Source organism: Rattus norvegicus, chromosome 16 (assembly GCF_036323735.1).
Source record: "Rattus norvegicus strain BN/NHsdMcwi chromosome 16, GRCr8, whole genome shotgun sequence".
Classification (NCBI taxonomy): domain Eukaryota; kingdom Metazoa; phylum Chordata; class Mammalia; order Rodentia; family Muridae; genus Rattus; species Rattus norvegicus.
The window spans coordinates 36336933-36352407 of NC_086034.1; the positions used below are offsets into that span (position 1 = coordinate 36336933).

General features: G+C 39.1%; 1 protein-coding gene and 1 non-coding gene across 3 annotated transcripts in view; one reads left to right on the plus strand and one right to left on the minus strand.

Annotated features, from left to right (window-relative positions):
* The window catches only part of Galntl6 (polypeptide N-acetylgalactosaminyltransferase-like 6), a 1251036-nt gene that overhangs the window by 133259 nt on the left and 1102302 nt on the right, over nt 1–15475 (plus strand). The gene's annotated exons all lie outside the window — the stretch shown is intronic.
* On the minus strand, nt 11152–11295 carry LOC120097591 (small nucleolar RNA SNORA48). The gene has a single exon (XR_005495161.1). It is a non-coding gene; the product is annotated as a small nucleolar RNA SNORA48 (small nucleolar RNA).

Genomic DNA, 15475 nt, shown 5'->3' on the forward strand with positions numbered 1-15475 from the left:
TTTAAAACCTGTGGGCATCATTTAACAAATATTCATATTAGCAGTACTAAATTGACTCAGCAGAATTTATGTATATATGCAAAAGTATGTATTGCATAGGCATGTCTGTGCCTCTGTGTGTGTGTGTGTTTGTGTGTGTGTATGTGTGCATGCACGACCACATGTAAGTGTGAAACCATAGTAACTAAAGAAGAACAGTTCATAAAATTGAGGAGTAAGAATGCTGGAGAGTAATTGGTGTGTGGACAGTATGGGGTTGAAATTATGTAAATAGTTTACGAATATATTAGTTTCACAAATGAGAATAATAAAATTAAAAATTATATCTGAACCACTTTAATCTGAATAATTTAATTGGTTCTATAAAAAGACTTTAATAAGTGCATAAAATATATACATTCAAAAATACTTTACTTTTGGTATATTTTATAGTAAGTATAACAAAAGGAATGCATGTTTTTAATTAAAGGAGGGCTATTAGTCACCTAAAAATAGGTTCTTGAAAATCTGTTTGTTGATATTAATTTTACCTTGAACAATTCTGCATAATTTAAAGGCATTAGCAGTATATTTAGCATATCTTTTTTCAGGAAACTATGGACTATTAAGCTTACCACATGATAATACAAAAATCACAATATAACATAAAAGATAACATTCATTTTTTTTTAATTTTTTCATTTTTATTGGTTATTTATATTTATATTTCAAATGTTATTTCCCTTCTCTATTTCCCACCCTCCCCCTTCCTTCTGTTTCTATGAGGGTGCTCTCCCACCCACAAACCCACTCTCACCTTGGTGCCCTAGCATTCCCCTATAAGGGGCTACCCTCTCATTGATGCCATCCTCTGCTACATATGCAGCTGGAGCCATGGGTCTCGCCATGTGTACTCTTTGCTTGGTGGTTTAGTCCCTGGAAGCTTTGGGGAGTCTGGTTGGTTGATATTGTTATTCTTCCTATAGGGTTGCAAACTCCTCCAGCTCCTTCAGTCCTTCCCCTTACTCCTCATTTGAGGTCCCTGTGTTCAGTCTGATGGTTGGCTGTGTACATCTGTATCTATATTGGTAAGGCTCTGGCACAGCCTCTCATGGGACAGCCAATGATGGAATACCCTTGTCAGGCTCATGTCAGCTGGAGCTACTTGGCATCAGCAATATAGTCTAGGTTTGATGTGAGCATATGGGATGGATCCTTAAGTGAGGCAGTTTCTGGATGGCCTTTCCTTCAGTCTCTTCTCTCTTTGTTCCTACATTTCTTTTAGCAGGAGTAATTATGGATTAATATTTTTGAGATGAGTGGGTGGCCCCATCCCTCAACCAGGGCCTGTGTCTATACACTAGATATGGTCTTGAGTATTTCAGCTAATGTTCTCCCTGTTGGGTCCTGAGAACCTCTTGGGTCCCTGGCATTTTAACTTTCTAGTGGGTACTCCCAGTTTCCCATGCCCACTGCAACACACCTCCATTAAATTTCCTGACCTTCTGAACTTTTCCCCAGTCTCCTCCCACACCTGATTCTTCTTCCCCTTTTCTATCCCCGTCTTTCTCCCTCCCAGATGCTTCCTTTGCTCTACCTTCCATGATTATTTTCTTCACACTTCTGAACTGAAGCATCCATACTTTGGTCTTCCTTTTTGGGGGAAGGGGAGAGGAGATCATATGGTCTGTGAATTGTACTGTGGGTATTCCAAGTTTTTGGTTTTTTGGCTCATATCTACTTATAAGTGAGTGGATACCATGTGTACTCTTTTGTGACTGGGATGATATTTTCTAGTTCGATCCATTTGCCTGTGAATGTTAAAATAGTAAAACAGATCCTTTATGCATACAAATTAAATCCCTACAAATGTCACTTTCACTAAGACAATACTTGTGTTGCGAAATGATCATTGCAGTAGCAGTGTGAATTTGGATTTCTTTTAATTGAATCGCCTTAAAATCATTTCTGCAGGAATTAACAGGAAGAATGTGAGTATGTGTTTGTGTTTGTGTGTGTGTGTGTGTGTGTGTGTGTGTGTGTGTGTGTGTGTGTGTGTTAACATCATCCTTTTGTTATAATAAGGGTATTCTTAAGCACAAAGTAGGTTTTGGAAGTTGATAGCTACATTTTATTGGGAGGAACTATAACTCAGATGCATACAACCCCCCCCCCAAATCCAAAATGTCACTATCTAAAAATGCCAGGAAAGCCATGGACAGCAGAGCAGCTTTGCATCCGATTGTTTTGTTGTATTGGTTGATATTTGAGATAGTAATTGAGTTCTTTCTCCTCCTCTCTCTAAGTCCTCCACATATCCTTCCTCTCTGTGTTTCAAACTTATTGTCTCTCCTGTCATCCATTGTTATTACATGTATATATGTATTTGAGCATGCGTATATGTTCCTAAATATAAATTGTTGGATCTATATTTATGTTACTTGTATGTGTGTTTTCAGGGCTGACCATTTGACACTGGAGAACCAATAGTTGTGCAGCTTACTGAGGAGGACTTCCTCTCCTGTTCCCATCTTTCCTCAAGTGACTTTACTTATTTTGTAGCCTTAAGGCTTCATGGACCTTCTCTGTGTAGTTTTGCATGTTTGTTGGTGTCCTCTTCCCTCATCTCATGCTTAGGCAGTTATTGATTTTAATAGTAGAGTAAATAAAGTGATCAAGAATTTAAACACTGTGCCCATCCCTTTGCTACTCACAGTTACAGTCACCATGTCTTACAAACACATCTAGGCACTCAAAGATATGTAAGTTAATTGATAACAAAAGCCACACAGGGTGATTTTGATTATAATAAAGAATTCTGTAGCAGTGTCCAGAGAAAACAATTTCTATAGCATTAAAAAGTTTAGGAAAGCATAAAAACTATTTCAAAGTAAAGATGAGAGATAACTACACCAAAAGTCATCTGAGTTTTGCTCTCCACACATATGCAGCAGCTGCTGTCCCCAAAACAGAATCTTTGCAGAGTCATTAAGAGATGATGGAATTCACCATTTTTAGCTTATGAGAGTCAACTATTTCAATGCTGCATATTATGTTTGAACAATTATGGATTTGGTAGACTAAAAAAGCTGATGAGATGACAGTCCCCTCATCAGCTGATCATTTCCTATATGAGGAATTGTGTAGCTGAATAAATGGTTTGGTTCCCCCCTTAATAACACAGTCCTAAGTTGAAATTATTAAAAAGCGTATTTTTAAAGACTGAAAAATTAAAGTATCCTTTTAAAAACCTAACTCTTTCTTTATTTCACATTTTATCAAGTCCTTGGAGAACACAGAGTCAAAAGTATATCATAAAGATGGCCATTCTTCAAGTAAAAAAATATTTAAAAATAATAAGACAAATCAAATGCCAACAAAGTCATCAGTCATCAGCCAAGAAGACTGTAAAAGTTACCACAGCTTGATACAAGTACACAGATATGGTCATGCCTTTACCATAGCTAGCTGGGAATGATTTTTTTGCACAAGAAAAGTCCCTTTGAGAATTCCTGCCAATTTTATGTGAAGTGTTTGCCTTAGGGATGGATAAAAAGAGCTACATTCTGCCAGCTGAACATCTAGTGCCAAATAACTAATAACAATATGATATTGGAAAATGTATTATAGTGACACAGTAAAACAAAAGATAACTGTTCTGCATATGAAATCCTGGTCCACAGCTGGTGGATGTAGCTTGGATAGGTTATGGGTCCCAATAAGGGAGAAGGGCCAATGGGGTGATCTTTTGACTTGATTCCCATCTGTACACAGCCACCTGACAGAGCAGCTAAGTGAGGAACTTTGCCACAGGCTACCACAATCAAGACTAGTCACTATCACCTTACTGTCTTTCATTAGAAAACAGAGACTTTTAAGGAATAATAGTAAAATAATATAAGATAAAAACAGATACGCCAAAGTAGGACAAAGTAAACAAAAGGAAATTAGCACACTAGAAAACACAAGAAAAAGGTGGATACCAAAGACCCACAACTTTGCACTCAGGAATCAGATAAAATAACCCAAGTGTAAGCTGTGACATTTATAAAAAGGATCTATAGAGTAAAAAGAGATAAATTTTACCAGAATATGGCAAATACATAGGTGAATGCCAGCAACAAACCACTGAACTGAGAATGAGACTCCTGTTGAAGGAATCAGAGAAAGGACTGAAAGAGGTGAAGGGGCTTGAGACCCCATATGAACAACAATGCTAACCAACCAGAGCTTCCAGGGACTAAGCCACTACACAGAGACTACACATGGACTAACCCTGGGCTCCAACTGCATAGGTAACAATGAATAGCCTAGTAAGGGTTCCAGTAGAAGTGGAAGCCCTTGGTCCTGCCAAGACTGGACCCCCAGTAAACGTGATTGTTGGGGGGAGGGTGGTAATGGGGGGAGGATGGGGAGGGAAAGCCCATATAGAAGGGGAGGGGGAGGGGTTAGGGGGATGTTGGCCCAGAAACCGGGAAGGGGTATAACAATCGAAATGTAAATAAGAAATACTCAAGTTAATAAAGATTAACAACAACAACAAAAAATGTAAATAAGAAGTACCCAATTTAATAAAGATGGAGAAAAAAAGTAAAAAAAAAGAAAATAAAAAATAAGTCAAATTAATGCATAGCCTTCATCTCTACATACTGTCATCTCTGGTACTGGAAGGTACTCTCTACTTTACACAGTATCAAAAGAGAACCATAAACACCAAGAAAGCTACAAATCCTTTGGTCTACATTGGTATCCTGCCTGCAGGATATGCTACTGCGATGGTGATACAAATCTTGTAGGGGTAACCAACCAATACCTGGTTTGACTTAAGACCTACTCTGTGAACTGGAACCCATACTCCACACTGCTTAACTCTAGATAGCCCTGGGATCTGGGAGATTTTTTGTTTATAAAAGAACAACATCTAAAGGTAGCAATAAAATAGCTCTAATAATAATCTGTTATTCTCATAGATCTGTGCCTCGTTCATCCATCATCAGAAAAGCATACATTTGCAGTGGTTGGAAAGTGGTATAGAGACCTATAGCCAGCCATTACCCTGAGAATGAAAAGATCCTACAACACTGTGAGCTAAAAGGCTTATTTCCATCAAACCCCTCCTCCTCAGAACTCAGGGAACCCTGTGGTATAGGTGGCAGAAAGAATGTTAGAATCAGAGGAGATAGAGGAACAAGAAAACAAGGCCCTCTAAATCAAAATGGTTCATGCACATATGAACTCACAGGGATTTAGACCAAGGCAGGATGCACAGGGTCTGAATGGATCCACAGGGCATGCATGGGCTTGCACTAACTGAGGTCCTAGAAATGAAAGAAGTGGGCACACACCCAAATCCCCGACCCAGAGGCTATTTTAAGTTCATAACTACTTGTGAATGATAATTAGTTTTCAATAAGGTAGTATCACTGGAGAAGCAAACTACTCTTAAGGGCAGTCTGCACACCCAGCAGTAGGTGACCAATAGAAAATGAACTCAATGACAACTTTGGAGGTTCCTTGTCTCATAATGTCATCTTAGGGATTTCTTTTTTATTATTTTTTAACACATTTACAGTTTCTTATTGGGACCATATAAACAAATGCATCCAGGTAATCACAGCCTTGAATACTTAATACATTTGGATGCCCTTCATCTTTTCCAAACCAACTTCTTGAGATTGACTTCTACATGCGGTTAGACCTAGGACACAGGGTTAATCTTGCATTAATTTAAAGGGAGTAGCATCTTTTTTTAAGACAAAAGGACATTTAGATATTTCTCTTCTATCTTTATCTGATGAACTACTTCTCTTATGCAAACTAAACACATCATAATTACCCTTTAGCATAAAATATTGAAGATGGGTACTTCAAACTTCAAGTTCTGCTATAACACAAAATGATTACATTCCTTGGTTTCCAGACAATTTTTATTTCTATAAAGATTTTTTATACCTGTAGACAGATACATATATTGTATCTGTTGATTAAAATAGGAATTTGAGAATAAGAATCATAACAAGTTATCATTGAGTTGAAAGTTGTTCAGTTGCCCATGAGTATGTGGTATTTCTGTTGTTTTTGTTGCTGTTGAACTCCGGCCTCAGTCCATGGTGATCTCATAGGATGCATGGGGTTATTTTAATCTTCTTGTATCTGTTGGCTTGTTTTGTGTCCAATTATATGTTCAGTTTGGGAGAGGGTTCCCTGAGGAGCTGAGAAGAAGGCATATTCTTTTGTTTTTGGGTTAAATGCTCTCTCTCTATATCTCTTAAATCCATTTGGTTCATAACTTATATTAATTTCAATCTATCTCTATTTAGTTTCTGTTTCATTGACTGTTTCATTGGTGAGAGTGAGGTGTTGAACTCTCCCGTTATTATTGTGTGAGGTTCAATGTGTATTTTGAACATCAGTAAAGTTTCTTTTAAAGTGCTCTTGCATTTGGGCCATACATGTTCAGAATTGGTGAATTTCCCTATATGAAGTTTAACCAGATGGAAGTCCCAAGTGAGGATGCTTCAATCGCACTTCGAAGGGGGAAGAAAATAATCACAGGAGGAAGAAGGAGGGAGAGACCTGGGTAGGAGAGGAGAGGAGTAGGGGACTGAGGGTGGGGACAGGATCAGGTATCAGGAAGGCAGGAGAAAAACCTAAAGGACTAGAAGAATAAATAGAAATATTCAGCTGTTAGGGCGTTGGGAAGTGGGGAACCTCTAGAAAGTTCCAGAGACCAGGGATGTAAGAGGTTCCCAGGACCCAATAGGAATGCTCAACTGTGGGGTGATGAAATGGGAAAAGATCACCTCCAGTAGATAGACAGAACCCCAGTCGAGGGATGCAACAATCTACCTACCTTCACAAAATTGACCCAAAATTGTTCCTAATTTAAGAAAATGCAGGGACAAAATGGAACAGAGACTAAAGGAAACGCCATCCAGTGACTGGCCTAACTTGGGACCAATCCCATGTTCAGGCACCAAATCAACGCATTACTGATTCCGTATTGGGCTTGCAGACTGGAGCCTAGCATGGCTGACCTCTGAGAGAATGTACCAGAATTCAGATACTTACAGCTAACCATTGACTAAGGTTGAGGAGGTCTATGGAAGTATTAGGGGAAGGATTAAAGGAGCTTAATGGGATGACCATCCTATAGGGAGAACAAGAGTATCAACCAACCCAGATCGCTAACAGCTATCAGAGACGAAGTCACCAACCAAATGAGCATACATGGGATGATCTCTGGCCTTCTGGCACATATGTAGCAGCAGACTGCCTTGTCTGGTCTCAGTGGGAGATGATGTGCCTAATTCTGTACAGACTTGATACCTCAGGGAAGAGGGATGCTGGAGGGTGTGAGGTGGAGCTGGAGCAATGTGGGTGGGGAGCACCCTCTCAAAGGTAAAGGGGAGAATGGGGTAAAGAACTCTGGGAGGAGGAGCAGGAATGGAGGTTAACATTTGGAATGTAAATAAACAAAGTAATTCATTGAAAAATCAAATCAAATTAATACCCCCCTCTTATGAGATTGTTATATCAAAATAAATATATGACACAAAGAAACATATGGCATAAGATTTTTAGATTCATATATTACATTAATTACTATTGATTATATATTTTGTATACTGATTATAAATATATTTAAAAAGTTACCAGGGTAAATATTGAACTAAACCAATAATTTGTAAGCTTATCTGTATTTTTATTTTTATCTTTATTTTTATTTCTTTTTATGAACTCTGCTACATGCTCAGTTATAATTATAATAGTTCTCATGACAGCTAAGGGGGAATCCATCATTTCATTTTGGAAATGCTACTTGTGCAGAGTTACTTCAAAGCCTGATACATGCTTTCATCTAAACTGTTGGAAATGTACTGGAATCAATCATGCTCCTTGGATGATGAAAGCATTAAGAAGACAGGTGCTCTAACATGTAAGTTTGACTTGTACTCTGACTTTTATCTTATTAAATCTTTTTTACATTTTGCACTACTGACTCTCTCACTATTTTACATGCAGAGCTTAAGTCTCAAGTCAAACTTTAAGTAAATGAAACTTTTCATTTTTCTTCATATACATTCTAAGTCACTTTTATTTCTAAAAGTTTGACTCAGATCTTCTTTTAGTAGTAAACTGATGTTAATTTTTCTTTCACATACAGTGAATTATGGATTCAGGGTGTACATATTTTCTTTCTCTCATCTCTCAACTCCTGTCTTAAGTATAAATAATACTTTTGTTATAGATCCACAGGCTCTGGGATGTTCCTCTACCATACCTGGCTTTCCATAATCTCTAAAAAATGAGCCAAGACAAACAACACAGGAATAAAATTAAACAAACATTCAAGGCACAAGTGAAGAAAAACACCTTTCTTTACTATTCCAGGAAGAGTTTGGATTATTAATAGCTGACCTGAGTCAGTATTTACATAAAGGCTTCCTCTGCAGCTGTCTCAAAAGAGAATGCTAATCAAGATCCCAGTAAATCCAGTTCTACAAATAATGAAGATTTAAGATTACAGACCATTAATTTTATAGTGATGTAACAAGTGATATCACTCAAACAAAAGTTAGAGTGATAAGAGAGCTTCTACTTCTTTTCTTTGATATTTCTTAATTATCCTTGCCATATTTAGTACCGCCTTGCATATTTATTCATCTGTTGGTTTATGTAGGAACAAGAATCCAAATGTAGGGAAGGCTGATAAAGGGCTAAAAAGATAATTCAGTGGTTAAGAGCATTTTTTGCTCTTCTCAAGGACCCAGGTTCAGTTATGAGCACTTACATGGTAGCTCATCACCATCTGTGATGCATTTCTAAGGACTACAGCAACCCCTTCTGGCCACACAGAATATGTCTCATGCACAGACATATAAGCCGGCAAAATATCTTTATACATAAAAGCAAGAAACATACTGTGTTGGGTCTATAATGGAAAAATGAGTATGAAAGTAATAAATAATAAGTGTTTATATAATCAATGCAACATTATAATGAAAATAAAACAAAATTCTTTGGCAACATATTTCAAACAAGGATCTAACACAAACATAAAATAATGAACTTATCTCTTTAGAGAGAGATGGGGATATTTAAGATAGAAATAGATAATGTTATGATGAATTTACTTCAAAGGAATTGTAATGTTGTTTGTAATTTGTACTATTTTCCAAATGCTTATGCTGTTTAATGCTACATTTGCTGTCTATCCCTTTTCTTTGGTAATAAATTATGATTTCACACTGCACATGTGTTTGTGGTGCATAAGTGGGTTATATTAATTATGCATGACATATTGGTATACATTGATTTCTTCCTTTCTATTTGGGTGGGTTAGATATTTTTATAATTACTTTAAGAAATGTCTCTTCACAAAATATATTTAAGTTAATATCTTCCTTTGTCAATGTCTATATAATACTAATGATAACAAATTTGCCCCCTCAGTCCCCTGTCTCACAGTTCCTCATCCCTTGCCTCCAAGAGGTTAACTTTTAATTGATTCTTTTGAGTTTCATATCATATTCCAATCCTGCTCATCTCCCCATTCCCTCAGCTTAATCCTTGCAACCTTCCCCATGAAAGTAAAAGACACATGCAACACACAAACAACACATAAAAATTGTAGAAGCTAAAGAACGTCACAGTGTGTCCCATAGTATATCTCTCTGCCCACATATCATCACTTGCAATGATTCTTTGGTCTGGTGCCAGATACTGGTTTCTGTGATACCATCCGGACTTCTCCCAATTTTCTTTTTGTTGCCCTGTGTCTTGGTGGTCCTGCAGGTTTGGAACACCAGGACTGGCCCTTTCACAAATCCCAACCATTTGCAAATGACTTGCTTTTGGAGTGGGCTAATTCAGAGCCCTGGATCTGGACCTGGGTGGTGGCTGAAGTAGCCAGCCTGTCAGCTCTCCCTGCTCTGTATCATGAGGGTAAACTCTCTAGTACTGCTCCTGCTGGACACCCCCAGACCCCCCGCGTACGCAATGCTGACTTTGGCAGGATGCATCCTGCTCTCACCCTCAAGAATGGCCCACCTTTGCGTTTGCCATCAGGGTCAGTTTCATTGTATTGCCCAGGCTAGATGTAGGACATTCCTCTCCAGTGCTACAGGAAGTGAGGGGGCAGGGCTAACTTTCCCACTCTCATGACCTCAGGATCAGCTCTCCCAATTGCCTCAGATGGTAAAGAATGAGTAAACAGATGGCATCTCCCTCCAAACCAGGCTACCCCAAGACAGACATGTCGCAGAGCCAGTTCACTCTTGTTCTGTCTTCAGAGCTGCCTGATCTATTCCTCCTGGACCATGGTCAGCACTACTGTACTGTCCAGGCAAGATGCAAGGACCACTCTCCCAAGTGCTGTAGCTGGTGAGGGACAAGGACAGCTCTCCTGCTCTCATGACCTCGACCTAGGACCAGCTCTTGACCACTGTTGCATGTAGCGAGTGTCAAGGTGAGGAGGGGGCAACATCATACTCGCACCGATGCCACTTCAGGGCGATTGAGTGGCTGGGCCACTTCTCCCTAGCTCTAGCCCTCAGGGCTGGTTCACCTGCACTCCAGCCACCAGGGTCAGTTCCATTATGCTATTCAGGTGAAGTGTAGGCCCTACTCTCCCATTATCATCAGTGAGAGATGATCTAGTGACAGGGGAGGTGAGTAAAGCATAGCCCTCAACATTGTCGCTGGCTGGCAGCTGTAACCAGCAGGGGCATCCATGTTCTGTAGTAATAATAAGAGCCACAGAAATTGACACAGACTCCTGCTGTTGCACAACAATAGATTCAGACATGGCCCTCAGCAGCAGCTCAGGCTGGGACCTCATCATGGCTCTAGGACATGCCCGTCCTCTCTACCCTTGAATCTCCAGTTCCATCTCTCTTCATGGCACTCAAGCGCTCCACCTCTCTTTCTTACATCTGATCACCACATGCTTTCTAATTTTAATGACTCCAGCTGCAAGCTGGCCAAGTGACTGTAGGTCTTTGGGTGATATCCTTTACGCTGTGTCGTGTGACAGAAAGCAGGTGTCTATGACTCTGCTCACCCATGCCATGAGCTGGAGGGCAAGTCTAGGGGTGGTCCAAAAGTATCTTTCTTCTTCCTGCTGCACTGTGCCGCCTGAATTTGATTTGATTTGATTTGATTTGATATTTATTAGTCCTAGGCATAAGACAGCTTTGGCCACCAAGCCAGGCATCAAGCTAGGATGAACCAAGGACTACCATCTGCTCTGCCTCTGACTGATATAAGAACAACACCAATAACAAGGTGTCCCTTTGCCTATTGCCAGAAGGACAACCAATTTTTTTTTTAATTAATTCTTTAGAATTTTCTCACATGATTGCAGTCTATTATTTTTCAAGTGTCATAAATGCTTATAGTGTAATTTGAACTTTTGCATACCTAACTCTTTTTCTTTGCATTACTCAGATTCACCTTCCTGTCTCCCAACATCTTAGACTTTTGTTGTAAGTTTTCATATTGTTTCTTTCATATTTTGAGATTATTAATGGAATTCCATCAGTTGGCTCTGTTTTCTCCCTCCAGAGCTTTCAGATACCTCTGCATGCTCTTTTCCAAATTCCTGGCATCTTCTTTCTCTAAGTACGCAAGTATATCCTGGTCAGTGTAAGTACAGCTCTCCCGTTTCAGTTGATCACAATCATAGTACTTTATTCTCCACACAGCATGTGCCTCGGCATCAATCCCTGTCTGCTACACAAAGGCACAGGGTAGATGAGGCTAAAATCTGTGCTTTCCTGTGCATATAGAGGTAGAGATTTAGAGGAAAGTTGTAGACGCCATAACCCAACCTGAGTCCTTGGCCAGATTCACAGTAGCAGGCATGTGCTTTCTTCTGTACAGTAGACCTTAACTTCTATGATACTCCCTGCCCTGATCTAGAACTTGGCTCTACACCCTCCCAAATCTCATTTTGTTGTTGGGTTGTTTCTTTGTTGTTTTGCTTGCTTTGTACTATACCTAACATAGTAAACTAGTGACTAGATGCTTGCTTCTAGAGACTGACTGTATTTCACTTTGGAAAATTCAGACTGGGCTAGTTCAAGTGTGTCTCACTAAGTCTGCTCATTAAGAAGTTTATAGAATAGAAAGCACATTGTATCACCTACTTACCTTGCCCATGATCACTTTCTTTTTTTTTTTTCCTTTTTTTTTTCTTTTTTTTTTTTTTTTATTAACTTGAGTATTTCTTATATACATTTCGAGTGTTATTCCCTTTCCCGGTTTCCGGGCAAACATCCCCCTCCCCCCTCCCCTTCCTTATGGGTGTTCCCCTCCCAACCCTCCCACCATTGCCGCCCTCCCCCCATAGACTAGTTCACTGGGGGTTCAGTCTTAGCAGGACCCAGGGCTTCCCCTTCCACTGGTGCTCTTACTAGGATATTCATTGCTACCTATGGGGTCAGAGTCCAGGGTCAGTCCATGTATAGTCTTTAGGTAGTGGCTTAGTCCCTGGAAGCTCTGGTTGCTTGGCATTGTTGTACTTTTGGGGTCTCGAGCCCCTTCAAGCTCTTCCAGTTCTTTCTCTGATTCCTTCAATAGGGGACCTATTCTCAGTTCAGTGGTTTGCTGCTGGCATTCGCCTCTGTATTTGCTGTATTCTGGCTGTGTCTCTCAGGAGCGATCTACATCCGGCTCCTGTCGGTCTGCACTTCTTTGCTTCATCCATCTAGTCCAATTGGGTGGCTGTATATGTATGGGCCAAATGTGGGACAGGCTCTGAATGGGTGTTCCTTCAGTCTCTGTTTTAATCTTTGCCTCTCCCTTCCCTGCCAAGGGTATTCTTTTTCCTCATTTAAAGGAGTGAAGCATTCACATTTTGATCATCCGTCTTGAGTTTCGTTTGTTCTAGGGATCTAGGGTAATTCAAGCATTTGGGCTAATAGCCACTTATCAATGAGTGCATACCATGTATGTCTTTCTGTGATTGGGTTAGTTCACTCAGGATGATATTTTCCAGTTCCAACCATTTGCCTACGAATTTCATAAACTCGTTGTTTTTGATAGCTGAGTAGTATTCCATTGTGTAGATGTACCACATTTTCTGTATCCATTCCTCTGTTGAAGGGCATCTGGGTTCTTTCCATTTTCTGGCTATTATAAATAAGGCTGCGATGAACATAGTGGAGCACGTGTCTCTTTTATATGTTGAGGCATCTTTTGGGTATATGCCCAAGAGAGGTATAGCTGGATCCTCAGGCAGTTCAATGTCCAATTTTCTGAGGAACCTCCAGACTGATTTCCAGAATGGTTTTACCAGTCTGCAATCCCACCAACAATGGAGGAGTGTTCCTCTTTCTCCACAACCTCGCCAGCATCTGCTGTCACCTGAGTTTTTGATCTTAGCCAATCGCACTGGTGTGAGGTGAAATCTCAGGGTTGTTTTGATTTGCATTTCCCTTATGACTAAAGATGTTGAACATTTCTTTAGGTGTTTCTCAGTCATTCGGCATTCCTCAGCTGTGAATTCTTTGTTTAGCTCTGAACCCCATTTTTTTAATAGGGTTATTTGTTTCCCTGCGGTCTAACTTCTTGAGTTCTTTGTATATTTTGGATATAAGGCCTCTATCTGTTGTAGGGTGGGTAAAGATCTTTTCCCAATCTGTTGGTTGCCGTTTTGTCCTAACCACAGTGTCCTTTGCCTTACAGAAGCTTTGCAGTTTTATGAGATCCCATTTGTCAATTCTTGATCTTAGAGCATAAGCCATTGGTGTTTTGTTCAGGAAATTTTTTCCAGTGCCCATGTGTTCCAGATGCTTCCCTAGTTTTTCTTCTATTAGTTTGAGTGTGTCTGGTTTGATGTGGAGGTCCTTGATCCACTTTCTAACTGCAGTATTATTAATTTCTTAATTTCTATTTGTTAATTTCTTTATTAGAATTTGGCATCCACATTTCTTTTCTCTGTTCACACCAGAAAAAATGAGAAACCATCAAACTAAGTTAAGCTCCTCCAACCCTTATAGAAACCATTGTTCTGAGAATTAATAAAATATAATTCAGTGAACCGAAGGAGGGGTATAAAACTTTGGTATCTATTCCTCCTTACTTGCTACTTATTTCTATTAAACACTTTTCTTATTTTCCTTCATTATTTAATTTATACTTCTTTTTTTTTTTTTTTTCGGAGCTGGGGACCGAACCCAGGGCCTTGCGCTTCCTAGGTAAGCGCTCTACCACTGAGCTAAATCCCCATTTATACTTCTTTTTAAATGCTCAATTTTGACAATTATACATCATCTTTTTCATAGTTTAAATATGCTTGAACCTAGGAGTGGCACTATTTGGAGGTGTGGACTTGTTGGAATAGGTGTATCACTGTGGGCTTGGGCTTCAAGACCCTCAACCTAGTTGCCTGGAAGTCAGCCTGAAAAAGGAAGCACTAGCGGCCTTCAAATGAAGATGAAGACCTTTCAGATTTACCTTCACCATGTCTTCCTGGCTGCTGCCATGTTCCTACCTTGATGCTAATGGACTGAACCTCCGAACCTGTAAGCTAGGCCCAATTAAATGCCATCCTTATAAGAGTTGCTTTGGTCATGGTGTTTGTTCACAGTAAAACCCTAAGACAATCATGATCAACCAGATGAGCCATATTTGATAAAAAAATCATATTCCATAGATTACTATTTACCATATTATTATTACTGTTTACCATAAATTATTACTAGCAGCTTCAAAAACTTTAATTGCTTATCTGTTAAAATTATAATAGTTCTTTAGGAATATCTGATAGATATTTTCGTACTTGGTAGAGCAAAAACATAACAATTTTATAACTCTAAACAATATATTTATGACAATATATATATGACAAGAAAGGAGGTGAAATACATATATTAAGCAGAGGAAATATGAATTAGATATGGTGAAATTTAAATTGGAACTGAGCTGGAGAACAGTGTTTGAAACTAATTTTTGGGCTGTTGAATGTAGAATGAAGTTCCTCTGCGGCTTTGAAAAAGGTACTATGTCATCATATCAGCAAAATGCTCTTGTGGCTGTGTTGTCAGCTATGAGAAAAGGCTGCATTTCAAATAGAAGAAGTGGCCATGGAGCCGTCTTTTTCTGAACCTACCTTTAAAAGAAAGGAAGACAGCAGGGTATACCTCTTGAACACTCCTAACTCTTTCATGTTTAGTTACCAGCATAATACCAGATCTTCTACAGTTTACTTGAAATTATTCTTAATTTAGTTTCAGAATGGAGTTGAGAAAATTATGATAGTACACGAATTAACACTTTGAAGTAAGTTTTAAGGAAGTTTTAATTTTTATATCCAATTTCACAAACATATGAATCCACTCTGATGGAGTTTACAAAAAAGTCTTGTTTATAGGATAAAATTTCATCAAAAATATTGGTTGTCAAGGTGTCTTACTTTTTCTATATTTTATTGAAGAAAAATTTGTATTGTTTAGAATGTATAAGAGGAGAGATGAGGCAAAAAAAGAAA